General features: G+C 38.4%; 1 protein-coding gene and 1 pseudogene across 9 annotated transcripts in view; one reads left to right on the forward strand and one right to left on the reverse strand.

The window, feature by feature from the left end:
* The window catches only part of PEX5L (peroxisomal biogenesis factor 5 like), a 686,817-nt gene that overhangs the window by 205,123 nt on the left and 458,379 nt on the right, over nt 1-23,315 (reverse strand). The window lies entirely within an intron of this gene.
* Nucleotides 1,753-6,502, forward strand: LOC134733273 (uncharacterized; annotated as a pseudogene).

Raw genomic sequence — 23,315 nt, forward strand, 5'->3', positions numbered from 1 at the left:
GGTTTAAGCTGCTACGATTTTGGAAGATTGTTACACATTAAAAGTTAATGAATGTGAATTCTGACCTTCAGATTAACCTTTGCCAGCTTCGAGTGTGTGATGTCTTCTGGTTGTGGGAATCCACTCACTCATATCTTCTAGTGAAGTGCTCCAAATTATTTTTCCATGGCCTCTTTGTTACCCCTCCATTTTTATCCAGCTCCTCCTCCTGGGCTATCTTTTGTCCCTCAACCCCTCAGACATCCCTTATCCCAGAGTAAAGTATTTAGGGCACACTTGACACCCCTGGATAGGGCCAGAGGGGCTGGGCAAGTGAAGGGAGTAATCATCCACTGGCTGGAAAAACCATGTACATAAATGTGATGGTTAATACTGAGTGTCAACTTGATTTGATTGAAGGATACAAAGTATTGATCCTGGGTGTGTCTGTGAGGGTGTTGCCAAAGGAGATTAACATGTGAGTCAGTGGGCTGCGAAAGGCAGATCCACTCTTTATCTGGGTGGGCATCATCTAATCAGCTGCCAGTGTGGCTAGAATATAAGCAGGCAGAAAAATGTGAAAAGACTATACTGGCTTAGCCCCTAGCCTACATCTTTCTCCCGTGCTGGATGCTTCCTGTCCTTGAACATCGGACTCCAAGTTCTTTTGCTTTGGGACTCGGACTGGCTCTCCTTGCTCCTCAGCTTCCAGATGGCCTATTGTGAAACCTTTTGATTGTGTGAGTTTATACTTAGTAAACTCCCATCTATATATATGTAGTTAGTGTGAGTTAATACTTAATAAACTCCCATCTATATATAGTATATATATATAGCTACATATATATATATACTATATATATATACTATATATATAGCTATATATATACTATATACTCTATATGTATAGTATATATATAGCTATATATATAGTATATATAGCTATATATATAGAGTATATATATAGTGTGTGTATATATATACACATATAGTGTGTGTGTATATATATACACATATAGTGTGTGTGTATATATATACACATATAGTGTGTGTGTATATATATACACATATAGTGTGTGTGTATATATCTATAGTGTGTGTGTGTGTGTGTAGATATATATATATATATATATATATATATATATATATATATATATATTTCTCTCCCTCTGGGGAACTCTGACGAATACAGATTTTGGTAACAGGAGTGGTTCTGGAGGAACAGAATATTAAGGATGGATTTCTTTGGTTGGTTTTGGGGTTTCTGGAGTTGGCTGCTTAACATGATTAGGCCCCAAAATGCCAAGGACTCTACTTCTAATAATATGGAGAACACTGATAGTCCTTAGTGTGAACTGTTTAGAGAGTTATGCAAAATAAATGCATTTGACACTCCTGATTCACTGCTTGTGAGAGGCAAGGAGTTTAGTGACTCCATACGTAATACCTCTGACCATATGTGGAGAACCAAAGAACATGATGAAGCTGGTTGGTTGCTTCTTAGTTCAGTAGACAAAGTGATGAAAGAAACTGATGAACTCAGGGATTCTAACTCCCAGCTTCAGAAGCAAATAAGACTCATATCTACTAAGACTGCCCTGACTGACAGTCTTATCTCCTGTAGAGAATGAGCTGAAATTGTGAAAAAACAGACACAAGCTCTTATCAAGCAAGTGGCTGACCTGCAACGAAAGGTGCACGCACAGCCTCACCAGATGTCTACTGTTAAAGTGAGGGCATTGATTGGAAAAGAATGGGACCCTGCAACTTGGAATGGGGACGTGTGGGAGGACCCCGATTGCAGCTGGGGACACTGAGTGTGTAAATTCTGATGAATCTTTTTTGCCAGAAGAAACAGCTTCCCCATCCCCGGTAAAGTGGCAACATCCCCTTTCGACCCACACTGCCTTCAGCTTTTCCACCCTTGTCTGAGGAGATAAACCCTGTGCTGCCTGAGGCAAGAGTGGTGGCCTCCCTTGAGGTAGTTGCCAAGCAAGATAATGTTGATTCTCCTCAGGAGCCACCCCCAACACCCCTGTTAGCTTCTAGATCTATAACAAGGCGAATGCCCCAGCAGGGCCCTAGAGGTGAGGGTGAGAGTGTGACCCATGAGGAGGTGTGCTACACTCGAAAAGAGCTGCTTGAGTTTTCTAATTTATATATGCAGAAATCTGGAGAACAGGCATGGGAATGGATATTAAGGGTGTGAGATAATGGGGGAAGGAATATAGAGTTGGATCAGGCTGAATTTATTGATTCGAGCCCACTAAGTAGGGACTCTGCATTTAATGTTGCACCTTAGGGAGTTAAAAAGGTTTCTAATAGTTTATTTGCTTGGTTAGCTGAAATATGGATTAAAAGATGGCCCACTGTGAGTGAGCTGGAAATGCCTGATTTCCATTGGCTTAATGTAGAGGAAGGGATCCAAAGGCTTAGGGAGATTGGGATGGTAGAATGGATAAGTCACTTTAGACCTACTCATCCCAGCTAGGAGGGTCCAGAAGATACACCCTTGACCAATGCCTTGTGAAATAGATTTGTAAGGGCAGCACCTGCATCTTTGAAGACCCCTGTAATTGCTATTCTCTGTATGTCACATCTAACCATGGGAACTGCAGTCACTCAACTGCAAAATTTAAATACAGTGGGAATAATTGGATTGCAAGGTGGCAGGAGCCAAGTGGCAGCTTTCAACCAACAAAGGCAATGTGGGCGTAGCTACTGTAATGGACAGCAGAGGCAAAGCAGCAATAAGAATAGTCTGACTCATGTAGAGCACTGGCATTGGCTAATTAATCATGGTGTTCCTAGAAGTGAAATTGATAGTAAGTCTACCACATTCCTACTTAATTTATATAAGCAGAAAACTTCCAGGTTGAATGGACAAAAGACTAATTTGAATTATAAAAACAGAGTCACAGCCCCTCAATCAATTTCCAGACTTGAGCCAGTTTACAGACCCAGACCCCTTGAATGAAGGGGAGGCTGGGTCCCCCTGAGGAAGGATCCCACTACATCACCAACCATTTATGCTGTTAATCTTTCTCCTATCCTTCCCCAAGGAGACCTCCAGCCTTTTATCAGGGTAACTGTGCACTGGGGAAAGGGAAGCAATCAGACATTTCAGGGACTACTGGACACTGGCTCTGAGTTGATGTTGATTCCAGGCGACCCCAAACATCGTTGTGGTCCTCCAGTTAAAGTAGGGGCTTATGGAGGTCAGGTAATTAATGGAGTTTAGCTCAGGTCTGACTTACAGTGGGTCCAGTGGGTTCCCTGACTCATCTTGTGGTCATTTCCTCAGTGCCAGAATGCATAATTGGCATAGACATACTTAGCAGCTGGCAGAACCCCCACATTGGCTCCCTGACTGGTAGGGTGAGGGCTATTATGGTGGGAAAGGTCAAATGGAAGCCAGTAGAGCTGCCTCTACCTAGAAAAATAGCAAACCAAAAACAATATCACATCCCTGGAGGGGTTGCAGAGATTAGTGCCACCATCAAGGACTTGAAAGATGCAGGGGTGGTAATTCCCACCACATCCCCATTGAACTCTCCCATTTGGCCTGTGCAGTAAACAGATGGATGGATCTTAGAGAATGACAGTGGATTATTATAAGCTTAACTAACTGGTGACTCCAATTGCAGGTGCTGTACCAGATGTGGTTTCATTGCTGGAGCAAATTAACACATCTCCTGGTACCAGGTATGCAGCCATTGACTTGGCAAATGCCTTTTTCTCCATTCCTGTCCATAAGGCCCACCAGAAGCAATTTGCCTTCAGCTGGCAAGACAGGCAATATACCTTTATTGTCCTACCTCGGGGTATATCAACTCTCTGGCTTTGTGTCATAATCTTATTTGAAGAGACATTGATCGCTTTTCGCTTCCAGAAGATATCACACTGGTCCATTACATTGATGACATTATGCTGACTGGATTCAGTGAGTAAGAAGTAGCAAACACACTGGACTTATTGGTGAAACATTTGTGTGCCAGAGGATGGGAAATAAATCTGACTAAAATTCAGGGACCATCTACCTCAGTAAAATTTCTAGGGGTCCAGTGGTGTGGGGCCTGTCGAGATATTCCTTCTAAGGTAAAGGATAAATTGCTGCATTTGGCCCTTCCTACAACCAAGAAAGAGGCACAATGCCTAGTGGGCCTATTTGGATTTTGGAGGCAACACATTCCTCATTTGGTTGTGTTACTCAGGCCCATTTATTGAGTAAACCGAAAGTCTGCCAGTTTGGAGTGGGGTCCAGAACAGGAAAAGGCTTTGCAACAGGTCCAGGCTGCCATCCAAGCTGCTCTGCCACTTGGGCCATGTGACCCAGCAGATCCAGTGGTGTTTTAGGTGTCAGTGGCAGATAGGGATGCTATTTGGAGCATTCAGCAGACCTCCATAGGTGAATCACAGTGGAGGCCTCTAGGATTTTGGAGCAAGGCCCTGCCATCTTCTGCAGATAACTACTCTCCTTTTGAGAGACAGCTCTTGGCCTGTTACTAGGCTTTGGTGGAAACTGAACGTTTGACGATGGGTCATCAAGTCACTACGTGACCTGAACTGCCTATCATGAACTGGGTGCTTTCTGATCCATCTAGCAATAAAGTGGGCCATGGACAGCAGCATTCCATCATCAAATGAAAGTGGTATATACGTGATCAGGCTGGAGCAGGTCCTAAAGGCATAAATAAGTTACATGAAGAAGTGACTCAAATGCCCATGGTCTCCACTCCTTCCACCCTGCCTTCTCTCCTCTAGCCTGCACCAATGGCCTCAGGGGGAGTTCCCTATGGTCAGTTGACAGAGGAAGAGAAGACTAGGGCCTGGTTCACAGATGGTTCTGCACGATATGCAGGCACCACCTGAAAGTAGACAGCTGCAGCACTACAGCCCCTTTTTAGGACATCTCTGAAAGACAGCAGTGAAGGGAAATCTTCCCAGTGGGCAGAACTTCAAGCTGTGCACCTGGTTGCGCACTTTGCATGGAATGAGAAATGGCCAGATGCTTGATTATATACTGATTCATGGGCTGTAGCCAATAGTTTGGCTGAATGGTCAGGCATTTGGAAGAAGCATGATTGGAAAATTGGTGACAAAGAAATTTGGGGAAGAGGTATGTGGATGGACCTCTCTGAATGGTCAAAAACTGTGAAGACATTTGTATCCCATGTGAGTGCTCACCAATGGGTGACCTCAGCAGAGGAGGATTTTAATAATCAAGTGGATAGGATGACCTGTTCTATGGACACCACTCAGCCTCTTTCCCCAGCCACCCCTGTCATCGCCCAATGGGCCCATGAACAAAGTAGCCATAATGGCAGAGATGGAGTTACACATGGGCTCAGCAACATGGACTTCTACTCACCAAGACTGACCTGGCTACAGCCATTGCTGAGTGCCCAATTTGCCAGCAGCAGAGACCAACCCTGAGCTCTCAATGTGGCACCATTCCTCGGGGTGATCAGCCAGCTACCTGGTGGCAGATTGACTGTATTGGACCTCTTCCATCATGGAAAGGGCAGAGGTTTGTCCCCACTGGAATAGACACTTACTCTGGATATGAGTTTGCCTATTCTGCATGCAATGCTTCTGCTAAGACTACCATCCATGGAATCACGGAATGCCTTGCCCACCATCATGGTATTCCACACAGCATTGCCTCTGACGAAGTCACTTGCTTTATGGCTAAAGAAGTGTGGCAGTGGGCTCATGCTCATGGAATTGACTGGTCTTATCATGTTCCCCATCATCCTGAAGCAGCCGGATTGACAGAACGGTGGAATGGCTTTTTGAAGTCACAATTACAACCTCAACTAGGTGACAATACTTTGCAGGGCTGGGGCAAAGTTCTCCAGAAGGCCGTGTATGCTGTGAATCAGTGTCCAATATATGGTACTGTTTCTCCCACAGCCAGGATTCACGGGTCCAGGAATCAAGGGTTAGAAGTGGAAGTGGCACCATTCACCATCACCCCTAGTGGTCCACTAGCAAAATTTTTGCTTCTTGTTTCCATGACATTACGTTCTTCTGGCCTAGAGGTCTTAGTTCCAGCGGGAGAACGCTGCCACCAGGAGACACACAATTCCATTAAACTGGAAGTTAAGATTGCCATCTGGACACTTTGAGCTCCTCCTACCTTTAAGTCAACAGGCTAAGAATGGAGTTACAGTGTTGGCTGGGGTGATTGACCGGGCTACCAAGATGAAATCAGTCTACTACTCCACAATGGAGGTAAGGAAGAGTATGCATGGAATACAGGAGGTCCATTAGGGTGTCTCTTAGTATTACCATGCGCTGTGATTAAGGTAAATGGGAAACTACAACAGCCCAATCCAGGCAGGACTACAAATGGCCCAGACCCTTTAGGAATGAAGGTTTGTGTCACTCCTCCAGGAAAAAAGCTACGACCTGCTGAGGTGCTAGGTGAATCAAAGGGAATACAGAATGGGTAGCAGAAGGAGGTAGTCATCAATACCAGCTATGACCACGTGACTAGCTGCAGAAACAAGGACTGTAATTGACATATTTCCTCCTTCTTTTGTTAAAAACATGTTTGTGCATGTATATACTTGTACTAAGAAGACATGTTGATTTTATTTCCTTTTTCCCTTATCATGTGACATCAGATTTATTGATTTCATATCAGCATTTAAGTATTGTTAACTGTATGTATTAGTATTTAGGTTGGGGATTGGTGCATTTCTGGTTGTACAAGGATAGTTGTATTATGTTAGGCATAATTATGACCTTATTATTGCCTTTATTGAAGATTACGTGTGATCTCAGGAGATGTGTATGGGTTCAAGTTGACAAGGGGTGGACTTGTGATGGTTAATACTGAGTATCAACTGGATTGAATTGAAGGATGCAAAGTATTGATCCTAGGTGTGTCTATGAGGGTCTTGCCAAAGGAGATTTACATTTGAGTCAGGGGGCTGGGAAAGGCAGACCCACCCTTAATCTGGGTGGGCACCATCTAATCAGCTGCCAGTGTGGCTAGAATACAAAGCAGGCAGAAAAATGTGAAAAGACTAGATGTAGGCCCTCAGCCTACATCTTTCTCCCGTGCTAGATGCTTCTTGCCCTTGAACATCGGACTCCAAGTTCTTCTGTTTTGGGACTTGCACTGGCTCTCCTTGCTCCTCAGCTTGCAGATGGCCAATTGTGGGACCTGATCATGTGAGTTAATAGTTAATAAACTCCCATTTATACATATGTGGATATATATTTATATATCCACATATATATATGGATATATAGGAGATATATATATATCTCATATTAGTTCTGTTTCTTTAGAGAACCCTGACTTATACACCCACCATCTGTCTGATAAAAACCAACTTGATAAATAAACTCTTTGTGCACATGTTAAAAGAAAACAAATTTTTTTTTGGTTGTCATTGCTCATAGAGGAATGCTTTAAACCGTATCTTTGTAGCTAAACCTATGTACACATCTTTTGGACAGAGGGTTGGTAAAGTGCTCACTACATTTATTTTTCATTGTGCTTTCAAGTAATAACCTGTGAATTTTATTTGAAGCTGTTAAGTTTTAATAATTTTTAATAAACTACTTTATGCATATGTTTTATACACATATGCAACTTGACATAAATGCTTTACTGGGGTAATATCATATGTGCTATTTTTCTAGTTTAGTCTTTTCTTTTTTGCTTACCTACCCTTCCTGCTTCCCAATACATTTATATCATCAAATACACACTTATCCATCCATGAATAATCAACAAGATAATGTTTATCTATATTATCCACAGTCATAGCCAAACACACATATTTGTAGGTAAATATATTTAACCATATACATATAGACATTAGCTGGGGTTGTCATTATTTTACAAGTAGTATGATATTGCACTCACTTCTTTGTAGCTTGTTTTTCATCTCTCAACTGTACCTCGTGAACAACCACCTAAATCCATCTTCATAGCTCTATTTCATTCTTTTTAATGCCTGCATGTTATTCTAGGTATGAATGTACCATGAACTTTTCAACTTTTTTTAAAATACGAGCATTCCTTTGGTTTCCTTTTTCTCCTAACTCTGAACAATGCTGCATTTAGTATCTTTGTGCATATTTCCTTAAGTTCTGGTTGCTTTAGTGTCATGTGATAGATTCCTAGAGATGAGACTGCTGATTAGAAGAGTGTATTTTTCATTTAAAAATTGTTTTACGATGTTGCCAGGTTACAAGCTTGCTGAATGCCACACAAGTCTTTCTTAGCTATGCCTTTTCTCCTATTCTTGACAGAAACAGGTATTATTACTTTAAAAATATTTTTAAGTCTGATGAGTGTAAGGTGATATCTTTCATTGCATTTCCCTATTAGTTAATTTGATCATCTTGTTTTATGTGTTGATCATTTGAAGGTTCTCTCCTAGAAAATTCCCATTTGTATATTATCCCCAGTTGGAAATTGTGTTTTGGGTCTGTTTATGGGCAATTTGTGAGAACTTTTTGTATGGTATATCCATTTACCCTTTGTCAAATATGTTGAAAATATTTGTCCAAACCCGTATTTTTCTATCAATATAAGCATTTTGGTGGGCATATTCTTAATTTTTCCATCAAGAAATATATTTTCTTCATTTTTAACTATAGCTAGAAATTCAGCTGCCCTAGAATTGTGTGAAGACTACCTAACAAATAGTATTTTACAAGAGAAGACAGAATATGGCAAATACAATAAACCTCTTCCTTGCAGAAAAAGTTAGGAAGTATAGTAAATAATCTTGCTAAATCAGGAAACAATTGCAATAACACAAATTGTCCCATAAAGATCTAAATTATCTTACATTTTCATAGCTTGCTAAATTTGGAGGGTATTTTATCTTCACATAAATTCTCATCTCACAGGGTAGGAAATGATTATAGATGAGACCAAGGAGTTTCTCTTTTCAAACAGAGAAAAGAATGATAAAAATCGAATTCATTCTGTGTTATTAACGGAGATGTAAACTGACACAAATCAGGTGAGGATTTAGAGCCTGACTTCAAATACCCTATTGAGACTTTTCTAAATAAAGCCAAAAGTCTTAGCAGCTCTGTAAACAAGGTGATTCAGAAAACTCAGTCTCTAAAGGGAGCTTAGCTCATTCTATCCTATCATGTGAAACATGGAAAACATCTGGGATTTAATCCATTATTAGAACAATCTGTATTATGCCCCATGCTTCTGTGTTTCTGAATGAGGAGCATATTAGGTTTTGTAAAAGACTGTCTAATTTATGTGGGCCCAGACTGGGCACTAAAAAAAAGAAAAAAAAAAGAAAAAAATAACCTGCCATAGATTTTAATACCAAATTGCAGAGAGCCAAAATATATTTATTTGATCAAATTTATATTACTGATATTTTAATTTTTTAAATAAAATGCCACAAACATATGTAAACTGGAAAATGACATATATAGGTCTTTCTTATTTCAATAATTTAATATAAAATAAAAATGGTTTAATCTCACATATCTAAATGCTTCAGAGTCCTCAGATCTTTGATTCAAGCTCAAGTATGATACAACTGTTTTTCAATTTGGAAAATGTTTTTATTATTTTACATGAAAGCGTCATGAATTTAATCTAAATTTTTCAATAAGAACAAAAGGCAACTAAATAATAATGACATCTTAATGCTCCTTAAAAGGCTACTTTTGGCTTCCGTTGGCTACTAAGGTGATATTAAAGGATAAATAAATTTCGTAATATCCAGTAGAAATCTGTTGGACAAATAAGTGAAGGGAATTTACACAATAGTGATTTGAACTTACAAATGAACCACGTGAAAAAATGCTCCAGCAGCTTCTACTGACCACTGCTTTTATCCCAATCAATATCTTCATTGACTATTTATACAGGACATCTTATGTTTGTCCCTCCCCCAAGAGGTGTGACAATTTCAGTTATGAAGAGAGAGTGATATTTGGAATAGCCTTTTCAATTTGGAAGCAATGTTATTTGAATAGTAAGAGTTTAGAAAGGTCATCCTACAAATTTATTTTTTGCCCTTGAACTGACTAAAAAAAACCCTGGCTGGGAAATTAAATCCTGAATATCTTACCTGTAGATTTCTATGGTCCTCAAACGTAATGTTTAGAGACCACTGATGCTAGCTACACTGATGGTCAAATTTAGTAAGACACATCAGATTATATTTTCACAGTTTCATATTCAAAATAGGCAAGCCAAATTTGTTTTTAGTTATTAGTTAAGAATATTTATTTTATGGTAAGCATTTGGTAAAGTTTGGAAATAAGATGGAAAGGAGACTCAAACTGCGGATAAATCTTTTTAGTCAAGCTAATGGAAACTATATGTGTTTCACAAAGTACTGAAAAAATGTCCAAACAGCTGGGCATACTAATATGAATGAGATGGTTCCAGTTCTACAGTGGGACCCAAACCCATACCAAACAAAATGAAATAGAAACTTGGTACTGAACTATCTAATTTATCGTTTTTGTTTTGTTTTGTTTCTTTGCTGAGGTTCAAAGTCTTGCTATGTAAATCAGAGCCACCTGGATTTATGTTAAAAAACAACATCCCTGGGCTCCACCCAAGATATACTGAAGTTAAACCTCTGGGAGGGGTCCAGGGAGCTGCACTTCCAAAAGCAGCCCCAGTGGACTATTTATGCAGTCAAATTTGAACATCACTAATTTAGACCAAGCAGAATATCTAGTTGCCTTCATCAACTGTTTAATCTGAATCATGCTATGAGAATTTGAGTAAAAGAAATGTGAAATGCATACTAGAATTAGTTAAAAATTGAGCATTCCATATTGATCTTAGGTAAAATTTTGCTTGATATTTTTGTAAATGTGGTGTCTAGAATACATTAAAGTAACTTCACAAAATATGTCAGAGGTTTTAAATATATTTAAAAATTGAAAACTTAGCTCATGAACACTTTTTATTATTGTGCTAATGTTTAAGCATAAGAGAGTAACTTTTTTTTTCTTATAACATATAGCAGGAATGTGTAATCTTTCTGGTTGAAAGAGAAATAATGTATTAAAAATAGCATACAGAATGGTAAAATTATAATGAATTACTCTGCATCAAATTACTACTTCTGAAAATAGCTAAGTGTAAATGGATTGATGAGCTGGGTTTTTAAAAAGTTTTCATTATTTTTTTGTTTCGTTTTTAGAGACAGGGTTTTCTTGTCACCCAGGCTAAAGTACAGTGGTACAATCATAGCTTACTGTAGCCTCAAAATCCTGTGCTCAAGAGATCCTCCCACCTCAGCCTCCTGAGTAGCTATGACTACAATCATATGCCAATACACCTGGCTAATTAAAAAAATATTTTTGTAGGCTGGGCGCGGTGGCTTACGCCTGTAATCCCAGCATTTTGGGAGGCCAAGGCGGGTGGACCACGAGGTCAAGAGATTGAGACCATTCTGGCTAACATGGTGAAACCCTGTCTGTACTAAAAATACAAAAAAATTGGCCTGGCATGGTGGTGGGCGCCTGTAGTCTGAGCTACTTGGGAGGCTGAGGCAGGAGAATGGTGTGAACCGGGGAGGTGGAGCTTGCAGTGAGCCGAGACAGCACCACTGCACTCCAGCCTGGGTGACAGAGTGAGACTCCGTCCCAAAAAAAAAAAAAAATTATTTTTGTAGAGACCGAGGTCTCACTGTATTTCCCAGGCTGGTCTCAAACTCCTGGTCTCAAGTGATCCTCCCACCTTGGCCTCTCAAACTGTTGAGATTACAGGCATGAGCCATTGTGCTCAGCCAGGTGAGTCTTAATTTATTTCTCAAAAAGGTATGCCTTTCTTTCTTATCTTTTCAAAATAGAAATTTTTACAAATGTGATATATCATTATTAGACATGAAATATCTAGGCATTAGAACATCCATTTTTATCGTGTTTATCTTTTAGAAGTCTCCTGCTATTGTTATTAATTCAAACTTTTTCAATACTACCTCAATCAAGTGACACAAAAAAGTACCCAGTTTTCCACTGGAATAGTACTCTTTAATGTATTCATTGCTCTCAGGTTGTTCTGTGCTTCAACCTTGAGTAATTAACAAAACCTCTCTGTATTAATTGCTGGTCCCTCCCTTGATGGCAGTCTATGACATTTTTAATTAATTGCTTCAGCAACCTTATTTCCATTCATACCAGGTCTTATAGTCCCTTCACCACTTCCTTCTTTATTCATTATTATTATTATTTTTTGCTATAAATGTACACAAAACCTAATCCCTGAAGTAGTGAAAAAAAAAGTTTTAAAAAGTTTTCATTATTTTTTTCATTTTTATGAAAAATATACAAGGTCATTGACACTATACAAGGTCAAAAGCACGCCCTAACCTGTGCAAGAGAAACATATCTATTGCTTTTAAAAGCGTCAAAGTTAGAGGAAATTGAGGTGAGGGCTTCTGGGAAGGAGAATACAGAAAGTGGAAACAAACTCTCAAATCCCATCTTTTGGTACCATTTCTTGTGAATTAGTCCGTTTTGACACTGCTGGGCAGTGTCATACTGCAGACTGGGAAGAAAAAGAGGTTTAATTGGACTTACAGTTCCACATGGCTGGGGAGGCCTCAAAATCATGGCAAGAGGTGAAAGGCACTTCTTACATGGTGGCAGCAAGAGAAAATGAGGAAGAAGCAAAAGGGAAACCCCTGATAAACCCTTCAGATCTCGTGAGACTTATTCACTATCATGAGACTAGCATGGGAAAGACAGGCCCTCAAGATTCAATTACCTCCCCCTGGGTCCCTCCCACAACATGTGGGAATTCTGGGAGATACAATTAAAGATGAGATTTGGGTGGGGACACAGCCAAACCATATGATTCCACCCCTTACCCCCAAAAATCTCATGTCCTCACATTTCAAAATCAATCAAATCAAATCAGTCATGCCTTCCCAAACAGTACCCCAAAGTCTTAACTCATTTCAGCATTAACCCAAAAGTCCACAGTCCAAAGTCTCATCTGAGACAAGGCAAGTCCTTTCTGCCTATGAGCCTGTAAAATCAAAAGCAAGCTAGTTACTTCCTAGATACAATGGGGGTACAGGTATTGGGTAAATACAGCTGTCCCAAATGAGAGAAACTGGCCAAAACAAATGAGTAACAGGACCCATGCAAGTCCAAAATCCAGTGGGGCAGTCAAATTTTAAAGCTCCAAAATGATCTCCTTTGACTCCAGGTCTCACATCCAGGTCATGCTGATGCAAGAGGTGGGTTCCTATGGTCTTGGACAGCTCCACCCTTGTGGCTTTGCAGGGTACAGCCTCCCTCCAGGCTGCTTTCACAGGCTGGCATTGCATGTCTGTGGCTTTTCCAGGCACACAGTGCAAGCTGCCAGTGGATCTACCATTCTGGAGTCTGGAGGACAGCAGTCCTCTTCTCCCAGCTCCACTAGGCAGTGCCCCACTAGGGACTCTATGTGGGGGCTCCCACCCCACATTTCCCTTCCACACTGCCCTAGCACAAGTTCTCCATGAGGGCCCTGCCCCTGCAGCAAACTTTTGCCTGGGCATCCAGGCATTTCCATACATCTTTTGAAATCTAGGCAGAGGTTCCCAAACCTCAATTCTTGACTTTTGTGCACCTGCAGGCTAAATACCACGTGGAAGCTGCCAAGGTTTGGGGCTTCTACTCTCTGAAGCCACAGCCTGAGCTGTACATTGACCTCTTTCCACCACGGCCAGAGCGGTTGGGACTCAGGGCACCAAGTCCCTAGGCTTCACACAGTGCAGGGACCCTGGGCCTGGCCAATGAGACCACTTTGTCTTCCTGGGCCTCTGGGCCTGTGATGGGAGGGACTGCCATGAAGGTCTCTGACACGGCCTGGAGACATTTTCCTCATGGTCATGGGGATTAACATTAGGCTCCTTGATACTTATTCAAATTTCTGCAGCTGGCTCAAATTTCTCCCCAGAAAATGCCTTTTTCTTTTATATCACATAGTCAGGCAGCAAATTTTCCAAACTTTTATGCTTGGCTTCCCTTATAAAACTTGATGCCTTTAACAGAACCCAAGTCACCTATTGAATGCTTTGCTGCTTAGAAATTTCTTCCACCAGATACCCTAAATCATCTTTCTCAAGTTCGAAATTCCACAAATCTCTAGGGCAGGGGCAAATGCTGCCAGTCTCTGCTAAAACATAACAAGACTCATCTGTACTCCAGTTCCGAACAAGTGCCTCATCTCTTCTCCATCTGAGACCACCTCAACCTGGACCTTATTGTCCATATTGCTACCAGCATTTTGGGCAAAGCCATTCAGTGAGTCTCTAGGAAGATCCATATTTTCCCACGTTTTCCTGTCTTCTTCTGAGCCCTCCAAGCTGTTCCAACCTCTGCCTGTTTCCCAGTTCCAAAGTTGCTTCCACACTTTCGGGTATCTTTTCAGAAACACCCCACTCCTGGTACCAATTTACCATATTAGTTCGTTTTGATGCTGCTGATAAAGACATACCCGAGACTGGGAAGAAAATGTGGTTTAATTGGACTTACAGTTCCACATGGCTGGGGAGGCCTCAGAATCATGGCAGGAGGCAAAAGGAACTCCTTACATGGTGGCAGCAAGAGAAAATGAGGAAGAAGCAAAAGCAGAAACCCCTGATAAACTCATCAGATCTCGTGAGACTTATTCACTATCATGAGAATAGCATGGGAAAGACTGGCTCCTGTGATTCAATTACCTCCCCACTGGGCCCCTCCCACAACAGGTGGGAATTCTGGGAGATACAATTCACAAAGAGAATATGGGTAGGGAGACAGCCAAACCACATCATCTTGCTTTTTCATTCAGCTCAAACAGTTGATTTTAGAATAAAATGTTTTGATTAATATGTTTGTATAATTCAGATTAACCAAATAATTGCTAAGGTTTAACCTCATTTCATTGTGTGTAAACATAGTGTTGATGAATAAATGAAGATTTTACCCATCATTGCTATTTCTAATTGGTTAAAGGCCAGTTTTAAAACAACTTATTTTTCCCACTCATTGGAGTTTGACCTTCATATGTTATGCTCTTTTCTTCCTAATATTCTTGGTTACAAAATTGAGAGTCTGCATTTCTTTATGGATTCATTCACTAAACAGATAATTATTAACTACTATACAAGGGTTTCTTGTAGGGGTTGTTTTCAGATCACATTCCTTAACTTTTCTTATATTTTTCAATATTTGGTTCTATCTTGTTACACATCCTCATAAGGCACAATAGATTAATTAATTACTTTCTCCCAACTATGAATTAACAGAGGTATGCCTATCTACTTTCTTATCACTTATTAGATTATTTTCAGACTTCCTCCAAAAAGCATGTGAAGCAGTTTTACAAACTTAAGCAGTGAAACAAGCAAACAAAAATTTAAAAAATAAAAACAGAGGAAAGTCAGTAAAAATGATCAAGGAAGCAGAAGTTTGTAGGAACTCAGCATGAGTTACTGAAAAATTTTTTTTCTTTTTTTTTTTTTTTTTTGTTTTTAGAAACAAGGTGACAGGGTCTCACCATGTTGTCCAGCCTGGACAGGAACTCTTGGGTTCAAGCAATCTTCCTGCCTCAGCCTCCTGAGTAGCTGGAACTATAGGCACCTGTAGTTCCATGCCTAGCTCTATTTTTCTTTTCAACACTTGCCATTGTGTGATATAGTTGTTTTTTTCCTCTGTCTCATCACCAGGATGTAACTTCAAGGGCTTAATTTAGTTCACCTCTATGTGTCTGCCTATAGAAAGTGCTCAACAAATGCTTGTTTATGGCCGTGGTTCTCCATATTGGGTGATTCTTCCCTCTCCTCCACCTGCCAGAAACATTTGGTACTGTGTAAAGACTTTTATTTATTTATTTATTTATTTTGAGACAGAGTCTCACTCTGTTGCCCAGGTTGGAGTGCAGTGGCACGATCTCGACTCACTGCAAGCTCCGCCTCTCGGGTTCATGCCATCCTCCTGCCTCAGCCTCCCAAGTAGCTGGGACTAAAGGCACCTGCCACCACGTCTGGCTAATTGTTTTTGTATTTTTAGTAGAGATGGGGTTTCATCGTGTTAGCCAGGATGGTCTCAATCTCCTGACCTCATGATCTGTCTGCCACAGCCTCCCAAAGTGTTGGGATTACAGGTGTGAGCCACCGCACCCGGCCTCTTTTTTTCTTTTTTTTTTCTTTTTTTTTTTTTTTTTTTTTTTTTTTGGAGAGATGGAGGTCTTATTATGTTGCCTAGGCTGGCCTTGAACTCCCGGGCTCAAGCCATTCTTCTGCCTTGGCCTCCCCAAAGCGTGTCTAAAAACAGTTTTGATTATTGTAACTGGGAGTGTGCTAGTGGCATCTAGTGGGTAGACAACAGGCATGAAGACACTCTAAAATCCCCAGGACAGTCCCCCAAAATAAAGAATTATGTGTCCTGAAATCTTAATAGTGCTGAGGTTGAGAAACCCTGGCATAACCTCTATGTATATTACCACTGAGAAAATATAACACATTTGTCTGGAGAGGCATAAGTGAATTACAGGAGTGGTTTATCAAATGACTACACAACTAATATTTTCTCCTAGTTTTCTTACTTTTAAGGCAAATGAAATGAAAAGGTATCTAAAACTGCTCTTCTTCAGTAACTTCCTTCTCATCTAGTATCAATCTCATATATTTATCTATAGAAAACTGACATTTCATTAGAAGACTTCAATAATGGCCTCTCTTTTCATCTTTGCCATATCCCATTGCCCCAACTGGCTTTTCTTGTATATGTTTCATGGCATTGTCAATAATTTTGTGTAATTTGTTAAAGTATTTTTTAAAAACGTGCTTCTTGACATTACTCCTTCTTAATCTCACCTATGAAATGAGTTACATTTATAAAAGATAACTGGCAAGGGGAAGTGGAAGGCGTCCTGGTCTATTGAAAACCTGTATTCAAATACAGGGTCCTCCACTTATTCGCAGGTTAATTGAGATGTAAGTGTAAGAGTACCTCACACACGGCCCAGATAGTGAAAGACTACAACCATCCACACCACTTTCCCTTCCTTTCTATAAAATCTCTATGAATTACATGAAACTGAATATACCTTGAAAAATATCCTTAGTGATCTTTACCTAAAAGCAAGGTTAGCTCTCAATTACAGTGTATTATTGAAATCCAATTCATGAGTCTAACAATTTTCTGGGAGATGAAACTTCAGAACCAAAGTTGCATTAGAAGTTCCTTCATATCTTTTTGTTGCTAAGAGAAAAGCTTCTAGGCATTAAACGATGACTTAGCTATTCAGAGCAGGTGGCTTCAGTATCTTCAAATGTGTTAAATTACACTAATTACCAAAAAGGGCAGTGCAAGCCACTGTATATTGTAAGAAAACAGTAGCATGCTCCTCTGGAAAAGAAGACTGAGAAGATGCATGTGACTTACAGTTACTAAGGTACTTGATCATTCAGAAGTTGCCAAGTATTTTACTAATGTAACCTTATCCGTCTTCTCCATCTCATACCATTATAGAAAAAATTTAAAAACGTGGAAAAAAGGAGCATTTTTAGTAGGTCTTTGTGATAATTTGCTTAAGTGATTGTAAATAAAACAGAATCTTTATAAAAATGAGATACAGTTTGCTAATGCAGTCTTCTACCCCCATAACTGAACTGTGAGTTTCAATTAGATAGTGAGCTATCCCTCACTCCCTCTTTCATCCCTTCCTCCTGCTCCCTTCCCTTTTTATCCTTTTCAAAGAAATGACAACAGACCACATTTAAAGGGCTGTATTTTAAACTCAAAAAGACTGAAAAGAGCAAGAGTTTTTCAAAGGCAGAAAGCAACCAGGCACTGAACTTGGAAAGAAGAACGACCATGAACACAGCTTCTTAGCACTGGCTATCTGAGATGAAGCCATAAAATTCAGTATCCAACTTGGCAGCTGGTATTCTTATAGAAATAAAACAATCTTGCCCCTTAATTTGATTTTTTCCTCTTATCATCTCACGGCAATTTGTCTAGTAAAAGGGAAACGTGTGGCCTAAAATAACTTAATCCTTAAATGGATTTATATTATCCTAATTCCATCTGCCCCAGGTTTGCTAAATAGCCCATCACACAGTAGTGATACAATCTCTAATCAGGCTTTTAGAAACTACTCTGAGACGAACAGTGAAGAAAAGTGTTCCTAAATTTAATTTATTTGTAAATCTTATGATAATAGACAGATATTTTGCCTTATCTATATGTTAATGCTGTCTGTCAACCATGATCTATTTAGGGTTATTTGAAGACTAGCATAAAACAATATTGATTTAAGCAGAGCATTTTTGTATTCTTGCTTTTTATGGGAAAGAGGCAAATAACCCTCCCTCTTCCCCATCTTACCAAAGCAAAATGATAACAGAGATTTTATTTTTTAAAAAAGGAAAGAAACAAACAGGTAGGTTTTGTTTTGGAGTCATTGCAATTTAAACCCATTGTCTTCTTTAGAAGAATTACATGATTATGGCACTCAGCAAGGAGAATTGATGTAAAAATATTGACCCTGGTCTAGGTACTACAAAAAAGAGTTAAACTTAATAAGGCAAGTATGTAAGGTAATAGATAAAGGATTTCAATAACAACAAGAAAATATAAAAGTGAATGATACTTATTTTATGAAATATACAAAAGAATAATAAATTCCAGTATATGAAATATATAGCATACATTTGAAGAATAAATTAAATAACCTACAATAATCCATTTTTAACATCTATATCTTATTAGGTTGTTGACCTAATAGTAAATCTTTTCTAATTTTATATGATCAAACTATTATTTGGGATGCAGAGTTAATTAAAAAAATACATCTCTGAATCACACTGAAAAAAATCAAGTATTCATAACATGGAGCTAAAAAGAATAAAATTCTATTCACAATTATGTTACAAAGTGATTTTTTAAAAAATTATTCAGCACTCTTCCGTAAGCAACTGCAATGGTCCTCAATTGAGCTTTCTGTAGTTTTGGTAGCAGTATTTCTTTCCGGATTGAATTCATTTTAGGAAAAATGATCAGTTTTGCTCCCTTGAGTAAATCAGCATTTATGTTTATAAAATTGAACATGCACAGATTATTTTATACAAGTACAAAACTATAAACAATTGGTTCTTAATAATATGCCACAGCAATGTATTATCTATGACACATTTAGTAATGTTAAAGCATTAAATGCAACACATATAAGTCTTCATGTGTGTGCACACAAGCATATGTTTAAAATTCTCAATACTTTATTTTTCTCATACCCAGATTAGGTCTCAGTAAATCAAAATGATGGCAAAGAATATATCTGGGCAACAACAATATACAAGTTTACCATGCTTAAAATTCTTACTTTTCTTACAAAATAAAACAAATTCTTTAAACCAGTGCTTGAATCTTTAATTTATCATTTAAATACTTATTTTCTATAATATTTGGATCGCTTGTGACTAAGGGCTCCATAGTCACAAGTGATCCAAATTAGTTGTGACTCTACCTGATGTCTTCAACTATGGCTTGGAACTACAAAACATTTCTTTAGAATTGATGGCATTGCCAGAGAGGATTGAAGTTTGTATGTGATATGCTTAGTAGAATGCCTGGTATATGTAAGCATTCGAGACAATTTAGCTATTGTAATCACTATTCAAACAATAGGGATAAAATGTAATTTGTATTTCATAGTTCCCTGAGGGTATTCACTTCCACTTGTAGAAAGAATACAGGAAAAACAACTGGAAGAAAATATTAATAATGATTGTATTATGAATGATTTTTAACTTTTCTACCTTTCTATTTGTCCAAATTTTCTACAAGGAATGCGTGTGACTTTCATAATAAAAAATCAAATTTTAATTTTTTAATTGCCCTTTAAATTTTGTTGAACCTCTTTAGCATGTCTGTTTGTCATATTCCGTTGCAAACTGCAATAACTACAAGTATGGACTGAAGGCATTGAGAAGCCTTGGCACCATTGGGTGGGAAAGGGAGTAATGCATCCATGCTCATGCCCTTGAAGCGTATGAAAGCAGAATGAAAATTAATGAAATGTGTTTTATGTTTTCTGTGTCATGTCACTAGTTTCTCTCAGAAAATTATTAGTTGAGGAAGGAACTTTCCTTCTGAATTCTGTGCTTCAATTAAGGGAAAATGTCTAATGCACATCACCTTAATACCAAGAAGAGATTAAAGAATGCAGACACAGGAGATCGAGACCATCCTGGCTAACACGGTGAAACCCCGTCTCTACTAAAAATACAAAAAATTAGCCAGGCGTCGTGGTGGGCGCCTAGAGTCCCAGCTACTCGGGAGGCTGAGGCAGGAGAATGGCGTGAACCCGGGAGGCGGAGCTTGCAGCGAGCCAAGACCGCGCCCCTGCACTCCAGCCTGGGCGACAGAGCGAGACTCCGACTCAAAAAAAAAAAAAAAAAAATGCAGACACAAAACTCCCAGATTACAGGAAAGTAGGGGCTATTACTTTCATTAAAACTTTAAAGATAAGCTTAGAGTTTTAGTCTCTATAAAGCATGTCTAAAGTTTAAATCTGGAAAATTGTTTGGAAAAACAAAATAAACCACAGAAAGTAGTGTGGCTTAAAAGAAGCTAAACTTTTAAGTCATATGAAAACAGCTTTAAAATTCATTACAAAAAATGTGTGTTCTATTTTATATGTATAATACTACTGGAAAAAAAATAAGGCAAGTCTCTTTCCACTAAATTCTTTTTCTTTTTTTCTAGTAGAGGAACAAAAAAAAACCCAGAAATAAACCCCGAAATCTGAATTGGGATTATTATGGTGATTTTGATCTTGCAATTGCAGCTATTTCACTAAAGGCTTTTATTTCATCCTTGCACTGTACTTACCATAAGATGCTTGCCACATGTAAACATCAGTACCTATTTCCGTTATTGTGGAACCATTTTATTCAGCACTGACATAGAGCATAAATATGAATAAGGTATATTCTTTTCAAGCAAGAAATGTGAGAGGTAAACACAAATAGCGATAACATACTTGTAAAAGTGCTCTGAGAAAGAAACAGATGAATTGCTTTGGGGATTACCGGCAGAAAGGGCTCTGTCTCATTCCTTAGCAGAGCCTTAGAGAAATGTTTTGCTGGAAGATGAGTTGGCTCTGTAAAGCCCTTGAGGGCAGGAACCACACCTCATTTCATCTTTGTATCCCTTCCTGCTAGCATTTGATGAATGCTTAAAACACATTTTTTTAATAATATTGTATACAAGGGAGTTGACTCTGGAGCCAAATTTTCTGGTTCAAATCCTATCTCTGCCAAGTTAGTGAATGAGCTACCGAATTTTAATTATATTTTATAGAAAACGTGTTTTCTCCAAAACGAGGTGTGTGTGTGTTTTAATTCTAATGTCATGCTCTTAGTACAACAGAAGAAAAATGCTTCCTATTGAGGATTCCATTCATGGTAGAAACATCCATAATTGTCTTATGTGGTGAGAGACTCTTTAAAATTATCATCATTGTGTATTATTAAAAACTAAAACAAAGCAGTATCCCTGATGTCTAATTATAGTGAATTGTTCCTTAGTGTTTTCATGGACTTCTGGGAATTCACAAAATAAACAAACTAAGAGGATGGCCGTGGTTATTCATGAACTAGAATTTCAGAGTTGCAGGCGACCTCAGACCATTCTATATATTAATCTCCTCACTATTGGTGAGGAAGCCAAGCTATAGAGAAGACTTAAGTCAGAAGAATGAAGGACAATGATAGAAGAGAATTGAAACTAATTTTCTTGACTTTTGTCTTGATACATAGGAGGTAATTCATAGAATATAATAATATACAACATATAATATATATTTAATATATTATATATAATGTATAATAAATGAACAAAAGTGTAAAAGTAGAATGAATAATCAACACGTGAAATTATGAAAAGGCATAATGGGATATTTGGGTGTAAACTATAGAGACAGAGAAATAATGGCTGATAGTGATTTAGGTCACAACAAGTGAGCATGACTGATTTGGGGAAAAAACATTCTTTTCCACAAAGAGAAGTAAGTGCTGTAACACCACCACCAACAACAACAACACTCAATATCTTATCTTTCTGTTTTTAATTCTATCCTTAATTTTATTCTAATGTGTTAATCTTATCTCCAGAAAAATGTGGCTAGGTCATACCATGCAGAAGGATGACTTTGATCAATGATTAGATCATAGTACTTAAAGTTTTATTAAATCCTTACTGCTATATCTAATGTTTAAGTTAGCCTCCTATTAATTGGATGTTGGCTCAGTGCTATGAAATATTTTTATATATCTATCTCTCTATATATGTGAATGTTTAAAATCATGCCCTTGTCTTTAAGAAATTTCTAATTTAAAATAGATGAGATTCACAAGGTACTAATATAGTTCGCCTATCTCTGCAGCTGACCCTTAATTTGGTTGTTTAATTTGTCCTTGAATATACCTGGTTCAGTTATCATGCAGGAATGAACAATACAGAAGATTCTTGCTGGTTTTTATCGCAAAAGAAGTAGACATGTACCAGCAGTGCAGCTGGAGCCAGAGGGGCTCCAGAGGTGACAGTGCTCTCAATAAATGCCTGACCTTGACCTTCACCCATGAAGTGAGTGATGCTGAACTTCCAAGGACTCAGACAGGGTTGCTGATGGATTTTATCACCTTTCTGATGTAAATCTATACTTAGTTGTAAAGTGTTATTCTTAAATGTTCCTACTTATTAATTTAGCTGATTTACTTGCATTTATATTTGAACATTTCTTACAAATGTAAATAGCTTTCCATTTATGCTCTTGATCATTTGCTTTGTTAATAAACACTTAATTCCACAGGAATCCTAAAGAACAGAGCATTATAGATTCATGAATCCAAATATTTAATTTCATATTTTATTGCTAACTTTTTATGTAAAAAGAGTGAGTAATGTTAATTAACACATCATATTTATTTATGAAGTTATATTTTCATGATGAAATTTTATACTAGATTAACATCTATACAAGATTTTCTCTAGTGGGCAAATTGCTGTGTCATGATAAAATAAAAAAAGATCTGTTTACAGATTTGAGTCTAAATTTTGGTCTAAAGGAAATCGGGAGAACCACTACGCCACCATATTTTTGACTTATGAATAGCTTGAAATGGCTGTTTACCAAACTTAAATGTTTACACATCCCCAGATGGAAATATCTTTTATGATTTTCTCTCTGCTGTTTTTGGAAAGGGACATTTTCCTCACATAACATCTAGGTTTTGAAATAACACTGGAAAAAAGAATATATGGATTACAGATTCAAGCCCCAGGATGCCTTTGCAAGTTTCTCTCTCTTTATACATTCC

This window comes from Symphalangus syndactylus, chromosome 17 (assembly GCF_028878055.3).
Source record: "Symphalangus syndactylus isolate Jambi chromosome 17, NHGRI_mSymSyn1-v2.1_pri, whole genome shotgun sequence".
Lineage (NCBI taxonomy): Eukaryota > Metazoa > Chordata > Mammalia > Primates > Hylobatidae > Symphalangus > Symphalangus syndactylus.